The 19,986-nt window shown below is 50.3% G+C and overlaps 1 protein-coding gene across 2 annotated transcripts in view; it reads left to right on the forward strand.

The window, feature by feature from the left end:
- The window catches only part of nhej1 (nonhomologous end-joining factor 1), a 366,800-nt gene that overhangs the window by 329,334 nt on the left and 17,480 nt on the right, over positions 1-19,986 (forward strand). The window lies entirely within an intron of this gene.

Raw genomic sequence — 19,986 nt, forward strand, 5'->3', positions numbered from 1 at the left:
TGTGAAGCAACTGTGCTACCCACTGTGCTACCGTGCTGCCCATCCTTAACGCTCTCCCATCCTTTAAGACACTCTTTAAAATCTATCTCTGACCAAACTGTTGGTCACATGTCCTAATATTACCTTGCATGGCTTGGTGTCAAATTCTGGTTAATAACTCTCCTATGTAGTGTCATTTTACTCTGTTAAATACCCAATATTAATGCAAGTTGTTGTGGGGGTCAGATCCCTCTCTGAGAACATAGACATCTAATTCGGGTTGATATCTGATTGTAATACTGAGGAGAACTGCCTTAACGGATGAGAAACCGTTGAGGTGAGATATCGATCTCAAGCTCTGATTTGTGCTTTGGTTCATGTCCTGATTAAAAATCTATTTGAAGAAAATGTTATTTGACCATGGAGATCTCAGCAAACGTTTCTCCCATCAATGGGACAGATTAATGAGCTGCATACCTGTTTCACAGCACAGAATGGCCTCTGTGGCCCCTGCTCTTCAGAGTAACTCTCTGTAGCTGAAGTATTTTTGAGATGTTTCTTGAGGGAATGTTGGGGAGTTAAACAAGTCATCAACTTAAAATGGTCATTGTGAGAGTGAGGGAAATTAGGAGAAATTTCTTTTCAACAAGAGGATTTTGGAAAGAGTGTTTGAGGTAAAGACTATCCCCGCCTTTAGCAGAAAATTTAATAAATGTAAGAATTAAAACAAATGCACTGGGACAAATGGTCTTCTCTACTGCATAATTCTATTTTACATGGAAAGCGAGTGATGCAGTTTGATTGGGTGTGAGATAGCAGAGACACTGTGGGCCAAATGGCCTTCTCCTGTTCCATAAACACATTTGATTCTAAGTTGATGCAGGAAGGGGGCAACAATATAAAATGAAACAAGCTCACTTGCCCAGTTCTTTGCACAAGTGATTCACCCTCTTGCGATCCCACCCCATCTTACACATCCTCCTGTGGGGGGGGGGGGGATTGAGGAAATAATCGCAGGTGAAGGCCTTACAGCTCTCTCTGACGGTCCACGGTAATCATTTCTCCCACTTGTGTTTAACAGGGCTTGGATGACTTAATTGGTGATCAGCTTGAATACTCATAACATAGAGCTCGGGTTCGCCGGTAACAAATTGCCGGGATCATGTAGCTTTGGCCTTTTTGCCTTCAAGAGTCAGAAATAGTCTTCAGGGAGCAATAGGCCGTGAAATATTGCTGCTACGCCTCACCGCCATTCCGTTCAGTGATCTCGATGAACTTGAACTTAACTCCCCTCCCTCCCCCCCTCTGAATGCCAGGAAGGGATTTACTTGCAGAGGCAAGAAAGAAGCACTGAAGGTGGAAATGCTTACCTCATCGGGTTTGCTCTCCCATTTTTGTTAGTCAGTGCAGTGGAGAATTTTTGATCAGGTGCCTTTCTCTCACTAATACCCTCCCAGCCCAAGTCTCCCATTTAATTTTGCCTCAGAATGGTCCTTTGTATCAAGAAATCTTCCCTCGATTTCTTCCAACTGGCTTCGCTTAAATTCTAAATTCATGTTCCCTTGATCCCCTTATTAAAGAGCAGTCCCGAACCTGACTCCTGTTCTTTTTTCTCTCCTTCAACCTCATGTTTCGTGGTGTTTATAAATTGCTACTGGGGCAGCACGGTGGCGCAGTGGTTAGAGGCTGCCTCGCGGCGCCGAGGTCCCAGGTTCGATCCCGGCCCTGGGTCACTGTCCGTGTGGAGTTTGCACATTCTCCCCGTGTCTGCGTGGGTTTCGCCCCCACAACCCAAAGATGTTCAGGGTAGGTGGATTGGCCACGCTAAATTGCCCCTTAATTGGGAAAACTGAATTGGATACTCTAAATTTTAAAAAAAAATTGCTTCTGTTTCTTTAATACTTTACCTGATGCCTCCAGGCAGGACTATTCCAGTTGCAGAAGAGATTTACCAGGATGTTGCCTGGTATGGAGGGCATTAGCTATGAGGAGAGGTTGAATCAACTCGGTTTGTTCTCACTGGAACGACAGAGGTTGAGGGGCGACCTGATAGAGGTCTACAAAATTATGAGGGGCATAGACAGAGTGGATAGTCAGAGACGTTTTCCCAGGGTAGAGGGGTCAATTACTAAGGGGCATAGGTTTAAGGTGCGAGAGGCAAGGTTTAGAGGAGATGTACGAGGCAAGTTTTTTACACAGAGGGTAGTGGGTGTCTGGAACTCGCTGTCGGAGGAGGTGGTGGAAACAAGGACGATAGTGACGTTTAAGGGGCATCTTGACAAATACATGAATAGGATGGGAATAGAGGGATACGGACCCCGGAAGTGCAGAAGATTTTAGTTTAGACGGGCAGCATGGTCAGCACAGGCTTGGAGGGCCGAAGGGCCTGTTCCTGTGCTGTACTTTCCTTAGTTCTTTGTTCCATGCTGACCTGGTGGGTTGTTGGGCTGGAGGAGATTACAGAGGTAGGCAGAGGGATTTAAAAGTTAAAATGAGGATTTTAAAATTGATGTGGTTGTGGGACTGGGAGCCAATTTGGTCAGTGGGTGCAGGGGCGAGAGGTAAATGGGACTTTGTACATGTTGGGATACGGAAGCAGAGTTTTGGATGAGTTTAGGCTTATATTGGATAGAAGGTGTGCACCCACTGGCCTAATTGGCTCCCAGACCGACGGCACCTCAATTTTAAAATCCTCATCTCTGCTTTGTTATCCCTGCATGGCCTCACCCTTGCCTACCTCTGTAATCTCCTCCAACCCTACAACCCTCCAAGATCCTGACACTCTTCCAATTCTGGCTGCTTAAACCTAACCATTTTCTTGGCTGCACCAATGGCAGACATACCTTCAGCTGCCTGAGCACTAAGGTCTGCAGTTTCCTCGCTAAACCTGTCCGCCTCACAGCTCTCGTCATCTGATTTAAGAGACCTCTTAAAATTTCTGCACGGTGGCACAGTGGTTAGCACTGCTGACTCACAGCTCCAGGATCCCGGGTTCAATTGCGGCCTTGGGTGTCTGTCTGTGCGGAGTCTGCACGTTCTCTCAGTGTCTGGGTGGGTTTCCTCCGGGTGCTCCCATTTCCTCCCACTGTCCAAACATGTGCAGGTTAGGGGGAATGGCCATGATAAAATTGCCCCGTAACGTCCAAAAGGTTAGGTGGGCTTTAAAAAAAAAAAGATTTAGAGTACCCAATTCATTTTTTCCAATTAAGGGTCAATTTAGTGTGGCCAATCCACCTACCCTGCACATCTTTGGGTTGTAGGGGCGAAACCCACGCAAACACAGGGAGAACGTGCAAACTCCACACGGACAGTGACCCAGAGCCGGGATCGAACCTGGGACCTCGGCACCGTGAGGCAGCAGTGCTACTCACTGTGCCACCGTGCGGTCCCTGGAGGCGTGGGCTTAAGTGGGTTTCTCTTTCCGGAGGCAGGTGCAGACTCGATGGGCCGAATGGCCTCCTTGTGCACTGTAAATTCTATGATTCTATGACCAAGCTTTTGCTCACCAATTTTCTTTGTAAGAATGTCTCCTAATGTGTCTCGTTGTCAGACTTTTTCTGTTAATGCTCTCGTGATGCACTTTGGGACTTGTTATTGTATCAAAGCTGCTATATAAATGCAAACTGTTGTTGTCAGTCGTTGGCTGCAATCATCCCTGCTAATTCATTAAGGACAAATTTCTACTTTGACTTGAAATGTCTCTGCTGAGAGCAGATTGCAGGATATAGTGGGTGTCAGCAACTTTCATCAGCTGTGAAGAGTGGTGGACCGGGAGCTCTTGGCTTTATTACCTAGATCTGATCGATGAGGTGTGACGAGTGCTTAGGCCGTGAAAACCTCACAGAAATCATCCTTCCCCGGATTAGTACATAGACGTGGAACCCGCTATATATCACAGGGAGATGGGGTCGAGGGCAGGCGGGGGATAATTGTCCCAAAGCAGGCAGCATTGGTTGACTGTGTTATACGGCTTAGTCTCTGGTTTCATGTCAGCTAATCCTTTTTTTTAAAAAAACAAGTATCTTCCTTTTTAAAAGGCTCTGATTCATGCTGGATTACAGTTATGCAATGAGCCTCTTCTTCTGCGGACCTGGATAATGGCCATGTGACCATGAAGGGCTTCACGGTGGAGCCTGATCCTGCCCACGGATTTGCACCTTCTAGCAGAAGCCAGTTGGTCACAATCTAGAGTTGGAGTTCTAGTTAATGGACTTAGTTCTTTGCCCGCTTTCACCTCAGCCCAGCGCACCGAGACCACTTGCTGAAAGACAATTCCTCAACCTGCCCAAGATCAGCCAACAAGCAAAAGGTGCACAAATCACGAAATGTAACAATGTAGGTTCGTAAACCCATTAAAAAAAAAATTAGATGGTTGATTTGAGAGGGCTAAAAGCCATGTTAAGAATCATAGTAATAACAGTGCAGAAGAAGACCATTCAACCCATTCAGTCTAGACCGGCCCCTGAAAGAGAACCCTACCTGAGCCCATACCTCCACCCTATCCCCGTAACCCAGCAATCCCATGTAACGTTTGGACGCCACAGGGTAATTTAGCATGGTCAATCCACCTAACCCGCTCATCTTTGGACATGTCAACTTGTGACCATGGAGTGAGTGGTCACATACAGGGCTGTTCCTGCTTAAAGTCATAGAAAAGGCCTCTTTTCACACAGATCCAGGTGGAATTTTGATGAAAAGGCGTAGGTGAATGTTAGAGGAGTAGTTTACCCCTGGAATGGTATGTCTCCTGATCGCCAGAACCGGCAGAAAACAGTGAGAGGTTTGGCTGGAAAGTTGAAAGAGTCTGGTGCTGGAGCAACAGCCTCTTCCAGCATGCAGGCGGGGGCGAGGCAAGTTGGAAAGCCCCAGATACAGGAACTGATGACTTTTATCAAGGAGGAATTCCATAAACAGAGGAAAGAAATGCGTGAGGATCATGCAAAGGTCATTGCAGAAGCTGTGGCATCCCTGAAGAGTACTTTGGAGCGGAGGGAGAGGTGTTTGGAGGTGCAAGGGTCACAGATTCGGGAGATTGGAGGAGTGATCTCGGACCACAGCGATCGTGTGGTGGCTCTGGAGGCGGAGGTGGGGCTCCTAGGAGACCTTTGTAAAACGCTGAGGGCAAAGCAGGAAAATACCTCGAGAAGACAGAACCTGCGAATAGTGGGCCTGCCTGAAGGAGTGGAAGGTGTGAGTGCCACGAGATACGTCTCGAGGATGCTGGTGGGACTGGTCGCAGAAGGGGTGCTGGATAAGGCACCTGAAGTGGACCGAGCGCATAGGACTCTGAGGCAGAAGCCTAGAGCTGGGGAGCCGCCGAGGGTGGTGATCGTGAGGCTCCATAAATTTTTGGAGAAACAGAAAATTCTACAGTGGGCCAGGGAGAAGCGTAGCTGCGACTGGGAGGCAAATAACGTCCGGATGTATCAGGACATCGGAACCGAGTTGGCAAAACGGCGGGCAGGTTTCAACAAGGCCAAGGCGGTGCTGTTGGCAGATCAGGTTTGGGGGGCTCTACCCGACGAAATTATGGGTGACGTTTGGAGGCCGGGAGTATTATTTCGAGACCCCAGAAGCGGCCGAAGACTTCATTAAGGAGCATAAACTGGGGGAGAAATGAGTGGACAATGCTTGGGAACCGGGGTGCTGGCACTATGTAATGGTCGGGAGCATGTTTGAAGTGGGTGTAGGGATTGGGGGATTTTCGCCTTTTTTTGTGGGGGGGGCGGTTTCTGTTCAATGTTGAGATTGTAAGGAGTTGTAGGGGTGAAAAGGTTTATGTGGGGATGGATGTTCCCATCCCCCTCCTGTTTTATGGGACTGTTTGTGTTTAACATCTGTTTGTTTGCTTTTGGGGAAGGCTACCTGGAGTTCAGGAGAAGTTCTTGTTTGGGTAGGGGAGGGTAAGGCCAGCAGGAGGCCTTCTTCTTTGAGCTGGGGGGGGGTGGGGAGGAGAGGGAGGGGGGAGTTCGTTAGGATGTGTGGGGGGGGGAGGAGAGGGAGGGGGGAGTTTGTTAGGATGTGCCTTTGGACAGGGGCAGCCGCGCTAGCAGGTTATGCTGGTGAACGGATGTGAGGTGGTGGGGGAGAAGGCCACAAGGAGAAGGCCACGAGGGGGGAAAGGGGAATTGGGGGGGGGGAAAGGGAAAGGGGAAAAACGGGGAGGGGGGGCGGTTTGCGATGCGGCAGAGGGCGAGAGATGAGATGGTCAAGGGCGAAGAAAGAGGCCATCTGGGATGGGCTCGGTACAGAGTGGTAGCAAAGGGGCAGGAGTTCAGTGGGGAAGATGACGGACGGTAGAGGGTATTGGAGGCGCAAACCTCCGGTAAGGGTGGTAACGTGGACTGAATGGGCCGGTTAAAAGGTCGCGGGTGTTCGCGCACCTCAGGAGCTTGAAAGTGGGGTGGTCTTTTTGCAGGAGACACACCTCCGTGTGAAGGACCAGGTTAGGTTAAGGGAGGGGTGTGTTGGGCAGGTTTTTCACTTGATTCGAAATTGAGGGGGGGTGTCGATTTTAATGAGCAAATAAATGAGATTCGTGAGTGTGAAGGAGGTGAGGGATCCGGGTGGGAGATATGTGATTTGAGTGGGGTATTGGAAGGGGCACCGGTAGTGTTGGTAAATGTGTATGCCCCAAATTGGGATGATGTGGGTTTTATGAGGGGGTTGCTGGCAGCAATCCCAGATTTGGCCACTTACCAGTTGATCATGGGAGGAGATTTTAACTGTGTCCTGGAGCCGAGGGTGGATAGATCGAGCCCCAGGGAGATGGGTAGGGTACAAATGACGAGGGAGCTGGGGGGGTTTATGGAGAGGATGGGTATGGTGGATCCATGGCACTTTCAGAACCCAGGGGAAGGGAGTATTCCTTCTTTTCACACGTCTGTAAGGTGTATTCGAGGATTGATTACTTTGCAGTGAGTTGGGAGATTTTGGTTGGGGCGGAGGGGGCAGAGTATGCGGGGTTAGTTATCTCGGACCATGCACCCCACTGGCTGGATATTTGGTTCAGTACGGGACGAGAGCAGAGGCCGGGGTGGAGATTTGACTCGGGATTTTTGGCGGATGGAGGTTTTTGTGATAAGGTGCGGTTGGCGATTCGGGATTATGTGGAGTTGAATCAGAATGGGGAGGTGTCTGGGAAGCACTGAAGGCAGTGGTCTGGGGAGAAATTATCTCATTTACGGTTCATGCGGATAAGGAAAGGAGGGCGGAACATGACCGTCCAGTGAGCGAGATAGTGGAGGTGGACAGGGAATATTCGAGGGTGCCCACCGCGGAGGGATTGGCGAGGATGAAAAGGTTGCAGGGGCAATTTGACAGGCTGACAACGGGGAGGGCGGTAGGGCAACTGCATAGGGCAAGAGGGGTGCAATACGAGTATGGGGAGAAGGCGAGCTGCATGCTGGCACACCAGCTACAGAGGTAGGCCGCGTCCAGGGAAATATTGAAGATCCGGACTGGGGCTGGGGATGTAGTGTTAGAGCCAGGGTAGATAAATGGGGCATTTAGAGAGTATTACCAGGGACATTATGAGGCAGACCCAGGAGGAGAGGAGGGGGACATAGGGCGGTTTCTGGACGAGCTGGAGTTTCCCCAGGTGGAGGAAGTAAAGAGGCAGGCGTTGGAGGAGCCCCTGGGCTGAGGGAGGTGCTGGATAGTATCAGGGGTATGAAGTCGGGGATGGCCCCTGGGCCGGATGGGTACCCGGTAGAATTTTATAAGGAATTTGCTGCAGACCTGGCACCACATCTGTTGGGGGCGTTTAATGAAGCACTGGAGAAGGGGGAGTTTCTAGAGATGATGAAGCAGGCAGTAATCACACTAATCCCCAAAAAAGGGAAGGATCCGGTGGAATGTGTGTCGTATAGGCCCATATCGCTATTGAACACGGATGTGAAAGTATTGGCTAAGTTGTTGGCGGGGAACATGGAGGATTGTGTCCCGGGGGTGGTGGCAGAAGATCAAACAGGCTTCGTGAAGGGCAGGCAGTCGCGAGTAATATAAGACAGTACGGGCAGCACGGTAGCATTGTGGACAGCATAATTGCTTCACAGCTCCAGGGTCCCAGGTTCGATTCTGGCTTGGGTCACTGTCTGTGCGGAGTATGCACATCCTCCCCGTGTGTGCGTGGGTTTCCTCCGGGTGCTCCGGTTTCCTCCCACAGTCCAAAGATGTGCAGGTTAGGTGGATTGGCCATGATAAATTACCCTTAGTGTTGTGTGGGGTTACTGGGTTATGGGGATAGGGTGGAGGTGTTGACCTTGGGTAGGGTGCTCTTTCCAAGAGCCGGTGCAGACTCATAGAACATAGAACATAGAACAATACAGCGCAGTACAGGCCCTTCGGCCCACGATGTTGCACCGAAACAAAAGCCATCTAACCTACACTATGCCATTATCATCCATATGTTTATCCAATAAACTTTTAAATGCCCTCAATGTTGGCGAGTTCACTACTGTAGCAGGTAGGGCATTCCACGGCCTCACTACTCTTTGCGTAAAGAACCTACCTCTGACCTCTGTCCTATATCTATTACCCCTCAGTTTAAAGTTATGTCCCCTCGTGCCAGCCATATCCATCCGCGGGAGAAGGCTCTCACTGTCCACCCTATCCAACCCCCTGATCATTTTGTATGCCTCTATTAAGTCTCCTCTTAACCTTCTTCTCTCCAACGAAAACAACCTCAAGTCCATCAGCCTTTCCTCATAAGATTTATGATGAGGATGGGCCGAATGGCCTCCTTCTGCACTGTAAATTCTATGAAGACAGCTGTTGAATGTGGTGATGGATCCGTCGGGGGCTCTGGTACCGGGGGTGGTGGTGTCCATGGACGCGGAGAAAGCATTTGGTCGGGTGGAGTGGCGGTACTTGTTCGAGGTTTTGGGAAGGTTTGCGTTTGGGCCAAGATTTGTGGCATGGGTGCGGTTGCTGTATGTGGCGCCAAGAGCGAGGGTGAGGATGAATGATATGAGCTCACAAAGCTTTGACTTACACAGGGGTACGAGGCAGGGAGCCTGTTGGGGAGGTTTGGAGGGTTCTCGGGATACAAGCTGAATGTAGGAAAAAGCGAGGTATTCCCGGTGAATGAGCTGGCACAGCAGGCTAATTTAGGGGGGCTGCCATTTACGGTAGCGAGGGATAGGTTTAGGTATTTGGGGATTGAGGAAGCGAGGGAATGAACGGGGCTCCATAAGTGGAACTTAACGAAGCTGGTGGAGGAGGCCAGGGAGGATCTTAAGAGGTGGGATAAACTGCACTTAACACTGGCAGGGAGGGTCCAAGTGGTGAAAATGAATATTCTGCCGAGGTTATTGTTTATCTTTCCAGCTCTCCTGATCTTTTTACCAAAGGCCTTTTTTCGGAAAGTGGACACAATCATCTCTGACTTTGTATGGGCGGGGAAGGTGCCGAGGGTGGGGAGGACCCTGCTACAGAGGCAGAGGCAGCAGGGGGGGTTGGCGTTGCCGAACTTGCTTCATTATTATTGGGCGGCAAATGTAGACAAGGTGTGGCGGTGGTGGGAAGGAGAAGGGGTAGAGTGGGTTAGGATGGAGGAAGAATCTTGGGCAAAACTCTCCCCCAACGGCGCGATGTCCGCCAACTGGCGCCAAAAACGGCGCCAATCAGACGGGCATCGCGCCGGCCCAAAGGTGCGGAAAGTTCCGCATCTTTGGGGGCCGAGCCCCAACATTGAGGGGCTAGGCCGGCGCCGGAGGGATTTCCGCCCCGCCAGCTGGCGCGGAAATGGCGTTTGCTGCCCCGCCAGCTGGCGCGGAAATGCGGCGCATGCGCGGGAGCGTCAGCGGCCGCCGACAGTTTCCCGCGCATGCGTAGTGGGGAGAGTCTCTTCCGCCTCTGCCATGGTGGAGGCCGTGGCGGAGGCGGAAGGGAAAGAGTGCCCCCATGGTTTAGGCCCGCCCGCGGATCGGTGGGCCCCGATCGCGGGCCAGGCCACCGTAGGGGCACCCCCCCGGGGTCGGATCGCCCCGCGCTCCCCCCAGGACCCCGGAGCCTGCCCACGCCGGTAAATACCAGCTTTGATTTACGCCGGCGGGACAGGCAATTTCTGGGCGGGACTTCGGCCCATCCGGGCCGGAGAATTGAGCGGGGGGTCCCGCCAACCGGCGCGGCCCGATTCCCGCCCCCGCCCAATCTCCGGTACCGGAGACTTCGGCGGGGGCAGGGGCGGGATTCACGGCGGCCAACGGCCATTCTCCGACCCGGCGGGGGGGTCGGAGAATGACGCCCTCTGTAAGGGAACTAGTTTGTGGGCTATGGTGACGGCAGCATTGCCACTGGCTCCGAGTAGGTATTCAGGGAACCTGGTGGTGCAGTCCTCGGTGAAGATATGGAATCAGCTGAGGAGGCATTTTAGGGTGGAAGGGATGTTGGTGCTAACGCCGCTGTGCGAGAATCATGGGTTTAAGCCGGGCGGGATGGATAGTGTATACAGGAGGTGGAGGGAAGTGGGGCTGGTCAAGGTGAGGGATTTGTATTTGGAGGAAGGGTTCACCAGTATGGAGGAGCTAAGGGAGAGGGTAGAGCTGCCGAGGGGGAGTGAGTTCAGGTATCTACAGGTTAGGGACTTTGCACGAAAGGTCTGGAAGGGGTTCCCTAAATTGCCGGGATACACCCTGCTGGAACGACTGCTACTTCTGGATGTGGAAGGGGAGGGAGGAATTGGGGATATGTACAAGTGGCTGGGGGAGCAGGGTGGCGAGCGGGTGGTGAAGATCAGGGAGAAATGGGAAGCAGAGTTGGGAATGGAGATCAATTGGGGAGTATGGAGTGAGGCACTGCGAAGGGTAAACGGGACCTCTTCTTGTGCAAGGATGAGCCTGATACAGTTTAAGGTGGTGCACAGGGTGCATATAACTCAGGCAAGAATGAATGGGTTCTTCCAGGGGGTAGCAGATGAGTGCGAGAGGTGTGGGCGGGGGCCAGCGAATCATGCGCACATGTTTTGGGGTTGTGAAAAATTGGGAAGATTCTGGGCGGGTGTGTTCGCAGCCAGGATAGTGGAGGAGGGAGTGGACCCGGACCCTTTGGCGACGATATTTGGGGTTTCAGAGAAGCCGGAGCTCATGGAGAGGAGGAAGGCCGATGTCATGGCCTTCGCCTCTCTGATTGCACGGCGACGAATTTTGCTGGAGTGGCGGTCGGCATCGCCACCGGGGGTTGGCAGCTTGGTTGGGTGACCTGTACGACTTCCTGCGGTTAGAGAAGATAAAGTAGGAGTTAAGGGGCGCAGCACGGGAGTTCTAGAATAGGTGGGGGATGTTTGTGACTGTGTTTGAGGAGTTGTTCGTCGTGTGGGGGGGGGGGGGGGGGGGGGGTGAAAAAGGAGGAAAATTTGTGCAAACTGTATAGTTGACTGCTGGGAAGAATGTTTCCCGAGGTGTTTATTTGCTGTAACCTACTTTGATACGAGTTTGAATAAAATGCGTTTAAAAAAAAAAATCTTTGGACATCTGGGACCTGTTTTAGACCACATGTGGAGTAATGTCTCAAAATTATATTAAACTTTGGTGTCCATATTACAAAAAAGGATGTAGAGGAACTGCCGATGGCGGGAATAGATTTACTGGAATGAAACAGATGTGTGAGATTATACCAACTAAGGAAGATTGAACAGCTGAGGCTCCTTTCTCTCTGAGCTAATCGAGGTCCTTATAGAAAATGTTTGCACTTGCAGAAGAGTTCAGAACCAGGGACAGAAAAACGAGGCAGACAAGTTGTGTGCGGGAAGAAACGGTGAGAATGCAGAACTTGCTACCATGGGAAGAAGTTGAGCGCGTGGCATAGTCACGTTGAAGAGAAAGCTGGACAAACACAGGAGGAGAAAGCAGTAGAAGAATTATATTGACGGGGTGAGATGAAGAAGGGGTGGGAGGGGAGGCTCATGTGGAGCATAAACACCAGCATGGGCCAGTTGGGCCGAATGGCCTGTTTGTGCGCTGGTAATATACTGTATTATTTATCCATATGGCATTCCAGTGGGTTGATCAGGAAGTCAAAAGGCAAGCACCTTCCCCACCCAACATTAAATTTCACGGCGCAGAACCCGATGAAGCGCACCCGACTGCCGTGGGGAGTGGAATTTCCTGATGTGCCTACAGATAAAGTTGTCCAGTGGCACATTGCATGGACCTAGCCACGCATACATGAATGCTGCCCAGGTCGCACAGTAACAGCAAGCTGCAGAGCACAGCGACACACCCCAGTTAACTTCTGAGTGCTTTGAATTACAGCCCACTGCTAAACAGCCAGCTGACAGCCATTGCACCTTTATGGTGACACTGCATTGCAGCCTGTACAGAAGACTGTGTACAGATTAAAGAAGGAAAGGACTTGTATTTATATAGCTGCTTTCACAATAATAATAATCTTTATTAGTGTCACAAGTAGGTTTACATTAGTTGCCACATTCCGGCGCCTGTTCGGGTACACAGAGAGAGAATTCAGAATGTCCAAATTACCTAACATCACGGCCGGGATTCTCCAATCCCACGGCCAAGGTCTGACGCCGGCGTGAAAAGCGACGTGACCACTCCGGCATCAACGGTCCTCAATTGTCCGGTATGCTGCCCTTCCTAGGGGGCTAGGTCGGCACCGGAGTGGTCCCTGCAGCTTCAGCCGGCGTGAGTTCGGCATGCGTGCTACGGCCGGAATGATTCCCCGCATGCGCGCTACGGCCGGCGTGATTCGCGCATGCGCGTGGGTTCCCGTCTCTGCGCCGGCCCCCGGGCAATATGGCGGAGCCCTACAGGGGCCCACGCAGAGGAACATAGACCCCCACGGATCCAGCCTGCCCGCCGATCGGTAGGCCCCGATCACGGGCCAGGACACCGTGGAGGCCCCACCCGGGGTCGGATCCCCCCGCCCCCCCCCCTCCAGGACAGCCCCGCAGACACACCTTCCAGGTCCCGCCGTGTGGGACCTGAGTAACCCACGCTGGCGGGACGCGGCCGAAATCGGCAGGCACTCGGCCCGTCAAGGCCTGGAGAATCGCCGGGGACCGGCGCGGCGGCGATCCCGCGGGCGCCCGAAAATCGACGCCGGTGAATCGGCGTCAGGGCTGCACGGCGCGATTCACGCGCCACCCCGGGGATTCTCCGACCTGGCGCGGGGCCGGAGAATCCTGACCCACGTCTTTCGGGACTTGTGGGAGGAAACCGGAGCACCCGGAGGAAACCCACACAGACACGGGGAGAACGTGCAGACTCAGCACAGACAGTGACCCCAGCCGGGAATCGAATCTGGTTCCTGGCGCCGTGAAGCAACAGTGCTAACCACTGTGCTACCGTGCCGCCCATTTACCTCAGGATGTTCCATAATGCCAGCCATCCAATCAAGTACCTTTTAAAAATATGGCCCCAGTGTTACTGCAGGAACCATTGTAGCCAGTTTTCATAGAATTTACAGTGCAGAAGGAGGCCATTCGGCCCATCGAGTCTGTACCGGCTCTTGGAAAGAGCACCCTACCCAACACCTACACCCTATCCCCATAACCCAGTAACCCCACCCAACACTAAGGGCAATTTGGGACACGAAGGGCAATTTAGCACGGCCAATCCACCTAACCTGCACATCTTTGGACTGTGGGAGGAAACCGGAGCACCCGGAGGAAACCCACGCACACACGGGGAGGATGTGCAGCCTCCGCACAGACAGTGACCCAAGCCGGAATCGAACCTGGGACCCTGGAGCTGTGAAGCAATTGTGCTATCCACAATGCTACCGTGCTGCCCTGACAATAAGCGATTTTCATTTCAATTCATTCATTTTTCATTCATTCATTTCCTTCCCTAAAGGACATTAGTGAACCAGGTTAATTTTTATGATAATCGACAATGGTTTCATGGTCATCCTTAGCCTTCTATTGATTTCAAATTTCACCCTCTGCAGTGGTGGGATTCGAACCTGGGTCCCCAGCGCATTACTCTGGGTTTCTAGTCCAGTGACAATACCACTATGCCATTGCCATTGTTCTCTGATTGAGTTGTTTGCACACAACTAAGATCCACAAACAACAATGAAATGATAATTCGATAATCCGGTTTTAGTCATTTTGGTTGAGGGCTAAGATTTCACCAGGGCACCAAGGGGGAACTAAATATTGCCTTGTGGGCCCCTGCACCCACCCAAGAGGCAGACAGGCCCTCCGTTTAATGTATCCTTCAAAAGGAAAGGTCCAACCACCCATTTGGATCCCTCGAGTCATCACTCTATCACCTCTTGGCCCCCCCAAATCTTCAATATTAGTGTGGCAGGTTTCAAACTACAGTCTAAAAGGCAGCAGGATTGAAGAGAAAAGGACAGACTGAGACACTCCCGGTTGAAGAGTTCCCTGGTTTTGAGATCCTGTGAAAGAATTAAGTGGTGTGTGATGTAGAGGATTGATTTGAAAATGCTGATTTTCAAAGAGCAGAAAGGATAAATAGAGATGAACAGTTTTGCATTTTCACTTTCTGTATGTGGCCCACCTTCTGGGTGATGCATTTATATTTAATTACTGATGCAATTTGCATGCTTTGATGTTGATTTGAAGCATTTGAGATTCTTGGGAGTCAAGACATGCCACAGAATGGCTCTGGAGGGCAGAAGTACATCTACTTATACACACACATACATATATTCGTGTGTCTGAATTATATACAATATATATGTGTATATTATATCTGTTAGCCTTCATTTTCCCTCCAGTTTGTCTGTCTCCTGGAGGCAGTAATATTTTTTTTAATGGCCTCTACTCTCCTCAGAGGATTCAGAGAGAATAATCAATACTGAGGCATGAGTTACAGACTGGAATCTATTCAAAGGGATTGGGCTGTTTATATATAGAATAACAAATACCCGGGAGCGAGTTACAGACTGGAATCTAATTGAGGGGTTCAGGGGGTTTATATATAGAATAACAGATACCCGGGAGCGAGTTACAGACTGGAGTCTAATCGAGGGGTTCAGAGTGGTTTATATATAGAATAACAGATACCCGGGAGTGAGTTACAGGCTGGAATCTAACTGAGGGGTTCAGGGTGGTTTATATATAGAATAACAGATACCTGGGAGTGAGTGACAGACTGGAATCTAATTGAGGCATTCAGGATGGTTTATATATAGAATAACAGATACCCGGGGGTGAGTTACAGACTGGAACCTAATTGAGTGGTTTGGATGCTTTATTGGTAGAATAACAGATACCCGGGAGTGAGTTACAGACTGGAATCTCATCGAGGGGTTCGGGGTGGTTTATATATAGAATAACAGATACCTGGGAGTGAGTGACAGACTGGAATCTAATCGAGGGGTTCAGGGTGGTTTATATATAGAATAACAGATACCCGGGAGTGAATTACAGACTGGAATCTAATCGAGGGGTTCGGGGTGGTTTATATATAGATTAACAGATACCCGGGAGTGAGTTACAGACTGGAATCTAATCGAGGGATTCGGGGTGGTTTATATGTCGAATAACAGATACCCGGGAATGAGTTACAGACTGGAATCTAATCGAGGGGTTCGGGGTGGTTTATAGATAGAATAACAGATACCCGGGAGTGAGTTACAGACTGGAATCTAATCGAGGGATTCGGGGTGGTTTATATATCGAATAACAGATACACGGGAGTGAGTTACAGACTGGAATCTAATCGAGGGATTCGGGGTGGTTTATATATAGAATAACAGATATCCGGGAGTGAGTTACAGGCTGGAGTCCAATCGATGGGGAGGGGTGAGGGAGGATTTACATTATTGAATTTTAAAAAGCCCCAGAGGTGAGCCACGAGTTGGAATCTATTCCAACTCGATGGGCCAAATGGCCTCCTTTTGCACTGTAAATTCTATGAATCTACGAATCTATTTGAGGGGTTAGGGTGCTTTATCCACAGAAAAATGGATCCCTGGGAGTGTGTTAAAGGCTGGAATCTAATCGCGGTGTTTCAGCAATCTATATATAGAAGAAGTGATTATCTGGGAGCCAGTTACAGGTTGGAATCTAATCAGGTAATTGAGATGGTTTATATATAGAATAGAGGATACCTGGGAGTAGGTTACGATTGGAATCTAATCAAAGGGGTTCAGATGGTCTTGTAAATCATGAGAACGAAGCTCGAGCACTTTATGACCATCACCAGAACCTCAAGGTGAAATCACTTCATTGATATCACTATGAGGTATCTCTTATCTATGGATGAATGCCAACATTCTTGGATCTGGAAATCACCTTCCACTTAAACTTAACAGCACCTTACTCCAGGAAAATACTGCTGCACCTAGAAACTGTCCCATGTCTAAACTGCAGCTTGGCTGAGCAACGCGGTATTCAGTGGTGTAGGTATTCCCGAAGGGGGGCGTGCTGAGTGTACAATACGTCCACATTATCTCTTACACTTTGCCCCTTGCACTCAGGGTGAGAGAGTGAGCATTAGAGCTAATTTAAGGAGAACCTTTGCCACTTTATCTGCACAAAAATAGATCCTGGTGTTTACCGGAGGATTGTGTTAATTGTTTTATTTTTTTACTGTTGGCCCAGGTGGCTGTCGTATAGCAGCAGGTAAGTTAACACGTTCCACTCCGTGAGAGGCATCTCCACGTTCAAAGAAATGAAGGAGTCAACTTGCAATTGTTGCGGCGCCTGGTTTGACTGCAGGGCATCCCAGAGCAGCTCGACAGCTCATTGGTGAACTGGAGAGATACGAGGCAGCAAAATTATGCACAGCGAGATTTCGCAAGCAATGTTTGAAGGAAATGACGTGATAATCTGCGAGCATGATGTTGGCTGAGATGTTGATCTTTGCTCCAGAGTTAACGTCCCTACTTACCTTCAAATTGTTCATCTTGTTACACCCACCTGGGCAAGTGGTGGAGGCCTTGCAGTCACACAAGGTATCTCAATCTGGCTTTGACAAAGGGTCATTTGGACGCGAAACGTTAGCTCTTTTCTCTCCCCACAGATGCTGCCAGACCTGCTGAGATTTTCCAGCGTTTTCTCTTTGATCTCAATCTGGTAGATGCCTCCTGTTCCTACTCCTGGTCTGCCCTTTTCTGATTGTTCCCTTTCTTTCTCTTTTTTCCTCTTCCTCTCTCTCCTGTCTCTGTCTCTCAATTTATTTATTCCATTGGGCACAGGCCCCTTGCTCAGACAAGGGAGGCTTGATGGACGTTTTATGGACATAACGCCAATAAGCCCAGTGCCCAGCAGGTCAGGCAGCATTCTTGGAGAGAGAACCAGAGTTAACCTTTCAGACCGTTGACCTTTCACCCACAGCTGAACCAAGTTAGTGAATTACCGAGGTCAAATTGTGGGCAGCACGGTAGCATTGTGGATAGCACAAATGCTTCACAGCTCCAGGGTCCCAGGTTCGATTCCGGCTTGGGTCACTGTCTGTGTGGAGTCTGCACATCCTCCCCGTGTGTGCGTGGGTTTCCTCCGGGTGCTCCGGTTTCCTCCCATAGTCCAAAGATGTGCAGGTTAGGTGGATTGGCCATGATAAATTGCCCTTTGTGTCCAAAATTGCCCTTAGTGTTGGGTGGGGTTACTGGGTTATGGGGTTAGGGTGGAGGTGTTGACCTTGGGTAGGGTACTCTTTCCAAGAGCCGGTGCAGACTCGATGGGCCGAATGGCCTCCTTCTGCACTGTAAATTCTATGATTCTATGATTCTATGAAAGAGAAATCCCATCGGAAAGATCTCAACTGCTGAAAGGGGAGTAGCTGCGAATTAAACGGCCAAACAAAAATGACATCCCGCAGGTGCTGGAAATCTGAATAAATGTTCCGCCCCCACATTTAGTGGGTGGGAATGGTGGTGGGGAATGGAGCGGGGGGGGGGGGGGGTCCCCCAAAATGGCTTTCATTCCAACCCCCTCCCCCCCCCTCCCCCGCCAGTGACGTCATAGGGTTCCCACCGTGAAAGGTCGCGAACCCAATTAGCATATATTAACATACAGCGTTGTATTATCCCCCCCCTCCGCCCCCACACGTAGGGATTTCACCTCCACCCCGTCAGCGGGGTTTACAACAGGTTTTGTGAAACAGGGAACGGCCGAACAGAACTGCCAGAGGCCAGTGCCAAGGGGTGACTCCCGATGGGGAGGTTCGTGTCTGGTGGGGGTTGTCGTTCTGTGTCCGTGGTCATTCCATTTGTTTATTGATTATTCTTACCTCTCGGGTGCCGAGTTTGCTGGCGGGGCTTGTCCCGATTTCTAGGCACCGCTTTCCCGGCCCACGTTGACACTCTGGGGAAAGATAAGAGAAAATTCCTTCCGGAAACAGTGTTTCCAGCATTTCCTGTTTTTATTTCAAATCTTATAATAATAATCTTAATTATTGTCACAAGTAGGCTTACATTAACACTGCAATGAAGTTACTGTGAAAAGCCCCTAGTTGCCACACTCCGCCGCCTGTTCGGGTTCACTGAGGGAGAATTCAGAATGTCCAATTCACCTAACAAGCACGTCTTTCGGGACTTGTGGGAGGAAACCGGAGCGCCCGGAGGAAACCCACGCAGACACAGGGAGAACGTGCAGACTCCGCACAGACAATGACCCAAGCCGGGAATCGAACCAGGGACCCTGGCGCTGTGAAGCCACAGTGCTAACCACTGTGCCACCATGCATCCACAGCATTTTGGTTTTATCGATGAAATATTGCACAGAGTGGCGGGTGAATGTCATGGAGCAGATTGTGCATGGGACATGCTGGAAGTCTATATTCTCAACATGTCAAGCACGAGCTGGATAGCTAACTGATGAAATCTCTTTAAAAATTGAAAGGTTGCTTTTCATTACCTCAAGGTGCCCCAAAGCCCATTACAGGCAATGAATTATTTTTTGAAGTGTTGCCTCTGTTGTAGTTCTAAAAACGTGACAACCAAATTTCCGCACAGAGATCTCCTCCCAACAGGCATGTGATAATGTCCAGGTACGTTTCTTTTTAGAGATGTGCTTTGAGGGATAAATATTGGTCAGAACACTCAAAATATTGCCAATGGATCGTTTACATCCACCTGAGAGGTCAAACGGGCATCAATCTAATGCAGTGTTCTTCAAACTTTTTTTCCGGGGACCCATTTTTACCAACCGGCCAACCTTCGCGACCCACACCGGCCGACCTTATAAACCCACGCCGGCCGACCTGCGCGACCCACACCGGCCAACCTTCGCAACCCACGCCGACCGACCTGCGCGACCCACACCGGCCGACCTTCGCAACCCACACCGGCCGACCTGCGCGACCCACCATTTTCTCTTACCTTATTTGCTGCTGACAAAAATGGAGGGAATGGTTTTGGGTCCCTTTGGCCCTCGTACACGCTCCTTCAATGGAACCTGTTGGATGAAGGCGAAGCCTTCCGGTGTCGGAAAGTATGGAGTCTCCATCGGTCCAAAGTTCTGAATTTTTTTCCTGTAAACTTTCATCAAATAACTCCCCCCCCCCCCCCCCCCTTCCCGAACTTGTAAAAAAGAATAAAATAAATGAAAAAAATAAAAATTAAATGAATAAAATAAATGAATATAAACCACTACAGAACTTGTAAAACAAAAATCTGCAACCGTTAAAAAAAATAGCGGCCGCACTGCACATGATCATCGTGCGCGCATGCGCAATGCGGCCAAATTTTTTTTTTAACGTGTTCGCGGCCGCTTGCAGCCGGCGTTATGAAAAGTCGGCTGCTGTGCGGGGGTTTGCGCGATCGGGAGCGCCGCGGACAACGGTTCCGCGACCCTCACGACACCCGCCCGCGACCCACCCACGGGTCGCGCCCCCGACTTTGAAGAACACTGATCGTTGTGGGACTTGTGGGAGGAAACTGGAGCACCCGGAGGTGCTCCAGTTTCCTCCCACAAGGTCGTGGGAGGAAACCAAGGTCGATTCCAGCCCCACTTGACCAAAAGTCGCAACACAATTGAAATTAACTATTAATTCTTGGAAAATAACCAAAGTTTCTGGTCTGTGGCTGCTCAATAATTACAGTCACCAGGTTTGTGAATTTAAACAC

The sequence above is a fragment of the Scyliorhinus torazame genome, chromosome 2 (genome assembly GCF_047496885.1).
Source record: "Scyliorhinus torazame isolate Kashiwa2021f chromosome 2, sScyTor2.1, whole genome shotgun sequence".
In the NCBI taxonomy this organism is placed as follows: domain Eukaryota; kingdom Metazoa; phylum Chordata; class Chondrichthyes; order Carcharhiniformes; family Scyliorhinidae; genus Scyliorhinus; species Scyliorhinus torazame.